This window comes from Poecile atricapillus, chromosome 14, assembly GCF_030490865.1.
Source record: "Poecile atricapillus isolate bPoeAtr1 chromosome 14, bPoeAtr1.hap1, whole genome shotgun sequence".
Classification (NCBI taxonomy): Eukaryota; Metazoa; Chordata; class Aves; order Passeriformes; family Paridae; genus Poecile; species Poecile atricapillus.
The window spans coordinates 12643763-12649762 of NC_081262.1; positions in this window are offsets into that span (position 1 = coordinate 12643763).

Below are 6000 nucleotides of genomic sequence, written 5' to 3' on the forward strand. Positions count from 1 at the left end.
AGAGCTGTTTGGTGATGTTTTATAGGGACAGAGGGTCTGTGACATGTTTCTCCATCATGCAGCTCTTCCCATGATGTTCAGGGCCCTGCAAGGATGGAGGCAGCTCCTCCTTCCCCATCTCCTGCTCCTTTCCTTTCCCTGGGGAGCAGTTTGGCTGCACCCTCAGGGACATGGGGGCAGCAGGAGGACAGAGCCACACACCACCTGCAGGGATGTGGCAGACCAGGGCTGGTGCCCAATGCCCAATTCTCTCTGCCAGATTATTTTGGTCAGTTATATCTAGAAACTGTGGTGGAAGCAGCTTATTTTAAGATGATAGGATTTTTTTATTTTTTTAATTTTTTTTGTCAAGCTCCTGATTCTGTAAACAAGTTTGTTTGCCCTTCCTACCCCCAACTCTGGGGTTATCCACCCACAGACCAGAGCCTGAGCATGGTTATAGCTGCCTGCCCGGATGCTCACGAAGAATTTTTTGCTGACAAGCTTCAGACCTGCAATTACTCAGAGAAATTATTCAGCAAATAGTTTTGAATAATGAACCCCTTTGAGAAATTTGAGTTGTTTTGCAGGCAGATTCCAGACAGAGAACATGCTCAGGAAGTCATAGCTTTCAGCACATTTTCCCCTCTGTTTGCCAGGCTGTGGAGTTGGCAAAGCATTCCTTTCTGATACTTTCACCTGGGATTAAAGTGCTCCACCAGACTCTGGTGATGCAGGCTGAGGGTGCCCACTGCTCTGACACAGCTCAGGCACTCTGGGCCCCCAAATCCCCCCACATCTCCTCCTTGATGGTGGTCTCAGTTTCTTCTTCTTGTCCAGTTTCCCTGGAGCAAGGTGGCAGGGATGTGTGCATCCACAGATGTTACCAACAATGCAGAGCATCAGGGTTTGGAGAGCTGGACCCTGCCTGGTGTCACCCATTTTGGCCAGTACTGCCTCTGTCATCTGCAAAATCAACACACCTTAAATTGCTGCAGGGCCTTTGAGAAAAGGGGCTGTGGAAGAGCAGAGCCAGGAGAGATCCCTGTGAGAATTCATGTCCTGAGAGCTACAAGGAGAGGAAAAAGCAGCTTTGGAGGTCAGGTATCTGTAAATTCCCTCCAGATCTCACCTGCCAGCAGAGCCCAGTGCAGGGTGTTTTATAGCTGGGGAAGGAGAGCTTTTGTCAGGCCAAAATGAGTGATATCACCTTGCAACTGAATCTCTGGGTCCCTGAGTCCCATCAAGGGGCAGATCACTGTGGGATCCAGCAGGAAATCACGAGGGCAAGGAGCTGAAGACCTGTCCCTTTTCAGGGCAGGTGGCTTTCACCTCTGCAACTGGGCAAAACAGTGAGTGATAGAGGGCAGAACCTGGAAAGGACACAGCACTCCACCCCTCAGGGATTCACCTTAGTGAGTGCAACATCCGCATCTTTTCCACCACAAAGGGGCATGAGAGGAAGAGAGGGAAAGTGGCAGGGCACGGAGAGGTGTGGGGGAGTGCCAAAATGATGGGCAGAGGTCTCCCAGCGAGGCTGTGGATGCCCATCCATGGGAATGTTCACGGGCAGATGGAGCCCCGAGCAGTGTGTGCCACCCCTCCCCACGGCCAGGCGGCTGGAACTAGATGACATTTACGGTCCTTTCTGACCCAGACCGGTCCGTGATTCTCTGCGATGGGCCATTCCTTGTTTTGGAGCTGCCAGAGGGGGAGGATGGGCTGGAGGTTTGCACGTTCTCTCGCCCCGTTCCTGCCCAAGGAGCCGGCGCATCCCGGGGAGCAGGAGCGGCTCTGCCCGCACCGCGCCCGGCTCCGCGTGTTTGGAGCTCCACGGCCACAATCTGCCAGCAGGAGAGCAGCAGAGCAGGAAACAGCTTCAGACACTTGTACGCAAATACTTCTGCCCAAAGGTAGCACAGGAATACAAATCACCTCCTCTGTCTCTCTCTGTTGGGCTCTGTGCGCTTAGATTTGCAACTTCTGCATATTCAGCTGCGTTTGAAGCGCTCTCCAAAGCAACCCCTTCCAAAAGAGCCGAGGTGGGAAATTCCCTTTCTCGGGATGTTTTGCCACCTAGTGCCCAGCTGGGAAATCTCATCCGTCTGCACCTTGGGGAGGCAATAGCAGCTGGAATTACTTTTTTGGGAGACCATAAATATTTTGGAAGAACAAAGTGATGCAGGAGCAGATTTAGGTACTTTGGTGGGTCAGACTCTTTGGGAGGCAACAGGGCATATTGGTATCTCATTTCTGACAACAGGCTTCAAACTCTAGAATTGTTCCACTGCTGTCATTCCTGCTGCACCTCTGAAGAGGTGGTGCTGGAAAAGGAGTGAAGAAAGGACAGGAGCAAAGAGCTGCTGACCCTAGGGATGGGTATCACAAGGGATAGAAGAGTTGGATGTGAAGAGGAATGTCAGAAAGGACAGGGAGGGTCCAGAAGGAAATCAGGCAAGAAAACAAGTTCCATCAGCCACTGGTTTGGGTCTGCCTTGGTTCTCTCATCCTTCAGAGAGCAGCTTGCTCCTGCTGTCCGAGTGTTTTGTAGATTTGGAGCTGCTGGTGGAGCTCTGAAGAAGACCTCTGCCTTTTTTCCAGCTGGCTGAGCACATCCCACTGCTGTTCCCCTGCTCAGGAGATGCTGCTGATGGACAGGACAAGTCTGTGCACAATGGGCTGGAGATTTGTCAAATAGCAAGGGAACAACGACACTACTGACCCAGACAGACCCGAGCCCAGAGCAAACTCCCTGCATGCCTGGAAGCCAAATACCATCAGCTGGGAAGCCAGATCCATGGTGGATCTTCTGTGTCTCTCTCCCCTTCTCTCTCCCATTGCTGTGACAGGTTGCTGATGATGGAGAAATGTCAGTTTGCTGTAGAAGGGTGAGAAGGCAGAGATTAAACTGAAGAATCTCAGGTAAACAAAGCCTCCAGAGTATCTGATTTATTGTCAGTTTGTATGGCAGCTCTCACTTGCCACATGCCCTGCAGACATGGGATGAGCAGCACTTCCAGCAATTTCTGGTGTGGGCATTTGGCATTTCTCAGCATCACCAGGTTTCACTGAGAAAGGGAGACTTGGAAAGCCACTGTCAGAGGAGAGTTCCTGCTGCTGTGAGGGGCAGCCTTAAAACAGCACTTGGAAACTGAGGAGGACAAACACGCAGTGCCTGGGCAATGACTTGGTGCTTTTTGTAGCCAGGAGCTGAGTTAGGGGAGAAAGTCCTGTCCTAAAGAATCCTGTCACAAGCATCCTGCCTGCATCTGGAGGATGATTCTGGAGAGGCAGACACCCAGGCTGGGTGTTTTGCCACCTCAGGGCCAGTGTGCCCAACTCTGACTTCAGTCATCATCGTCATGGTGTCCAGCAGCAAGAACAGACAATTCTGTCCACATCCTCCTGTCACTTTGTATTTGTGCTGCCAAGTAATCTGGTGTTGCAGGCACCTGATGTGACCAAGCACTCTGAGCTCACAAGGATCAGATTTTCAAAGCTATCAGCCTCCTAAATATGCCAATAGGTGACTAATGGCTTCTAAGTGCACCATTCTCTAAGAACCCTGAAACATACAAAGGGGCTGAGATAAGACAGGAGAGGGAAAAGGCTTTGTATCATTTTTAAAAAAAGCTGCAACTCTCAAGGGTTTTGAAAGAATGTGTCTAATGTCTAATATGAATTTCTAATGAAAAGAAAAACATGAAAGAAATGCCTTAAATATTTCAATGACTTTATTGATTGGTATTATAAAGTATGTATTACTAAACTGTGTTCTGTCATGGTTCTGCAGCAGCTGATAAACAGCATCTTCAGCAAGTGTTCTCACAAGTTGTTGGTTTTTTTTTATATTCCCCTAGTTTGTGAAATGCAGCTCTGTGGAGCTCAGCTTAACTCTATCTATTTATCTAAAGAACAAAGTACCAAAATATCACTGTAGCAGATACACAAATCGTCTCAAATAATATCCTTCTGATGTATAAATTATCACGAAACACTGTCATCATCAATGGCTGGAATAAAAATAGAACCATTGCTACATGCTTTTTAAAAAAGTTACAATTCAGTTTTAAAGGCCATCAAAATCCAGTTTTGCTGTTTGCTTTAAAAGCCCAGGTATCAGAGGAGTCTTGGTCAGAGCAGAGATAAGGCCCTTCTCACCATAAATGAAAGTTGATGTAAGTAACAATATCCGTGTCTCTGACCTGTGACAGACACCAAACTGGTGCCTGAGGAAGCAACTACAGTTCCAAATCACCATGAAGTCAGCAGAAAATCTTTTCCAGATTGTTTTTATATCCAGCTGGGAAATGTGGTGAAATTGAAAATCCCCTCATGCCTCACAAAAATTGGTGATTGAAGTAGCTCATCTATAAATAATTTAAGTTCCATTTATATGGAATGAAGATTCCAGTATCTCACCAGGTCATCATAAAGACAATCAACAGCTTCTATTCTGTTACATCACAACTCCCTGTGGAAATCCTCTTTTTTTTTGTCCTTGAGACATGGTGTTGAAGCCTTGATGTGAGCAGGCGTGGGATGCAGGGCACTGATTCTGCTGAGCCATCAGCCAGGCTTCAAAGCTGCATCCTAAAAACCAAACCTCTCAATTTGCCTGTGTCTGGGATATCTTACAGAAGAAAGGGAATTACATTAAATGGTCTTTATAGAGTCCAGAGAGTCAATAATTTTAATGCTGGTTTCTTTTCAAGATGGTTTTTAATTACTCTTTAAATGGTGCAATTTAGGTAAGGGCTAGGAATCCTGGGCTGTTTCCTACAGAGCTGCAACAAGACCAAATCCAATGAACCAGCATTTCAAATATCCCACAACCCACACTCAGGGAACTGGAGTGTCTCTAGTGCACAATGACACTCCCAGCTGTCAACAAAACCTGGGGAATAGAAGTACAATAGCTTTCAGTAGGTCTGATGAGATATCTCACTGCAGCAGCAGTCACAGGAAAAAGCATGTCTTCTATTAGTTTTATATCATCTTAAGGATCTCTGGGCCACCTATATCATGATGAAGTGCATTGTTTCTCCAAGAGCTTCAGAATCTGTGATGGTGGAGGCTGAATCCAGATAATCACATGTTTTGGGCACGTATTTGAAAACAGTCTTGTGAAAAACTTGGATTAGTGTTAATTTAAAGGAGGGCCATGCTAAATTGGCATCATCTTCTTACAATTGCTCATGCCTTTATCTTACTCAGTGAGTAGGACAGCATGTAATTCTCTAGGAATAAGTGTGAGTGTTTGGGAAATCTTTATATAATCTATGAAAATTGGAAGGAAAAGATTAAGAACATTAATTCTTTATGTAGATGCTGTGAGGTCTGTTCCTGTTGATGGAAGGTGCTGCAAAGAGAGCAGAGGTGAAATCTGCGGGTGCCTGGGAGATCAGGGCTCGGGAGGAGGAGGAGTTATTGGAAATCCACGCTGACCTTGAAGATGTGGGGCAGCAGGACATGGGAGGCCAGCCCCTGGCATGGTGGAGGGGCTGGGTGCTTCCATGTGTGCCAAAGAAGGGCCCCCAAAGAGCACAAGGAAGAGTCTCCACCAGCTGAGGGTGAGTCTGGCAGAGCCTTCTGTGAAACACCTTCATTCTTTGTGAAGTCATTGTGTAGGCTTGAACTCAAACCTTTCTTCTGAGCTGGCTCCATACCCTGTCCTCCCTGTGGATTGAAAGAGAGTTGAAAAACAAACTTAATGTTCCTCTTTGGATGTTCTCTTAGGTTTATATTTCTTGGAAGACGGAGGAGAAATGTGCACGAAGAATTTCCTAGTTGAACTCTAGAGTGGGATTCATGTGTTCTCACCAGAATGACAACACAAGTGCCCTACTTGGCTGTTTTCTTTGAAGACTACAGGAAAAGAGAGCCTGTGGAAAACAGTCTCTCACCTGGGATGGAAGACTGTGAGATGGAGCCAGGAGCTCCTCTGGATTTTGCAGGTGCTTTTGCACATCCCTGACAATCCCACGTCACACCCTGACCTTGTTCTGCTCTCTCGTGTCT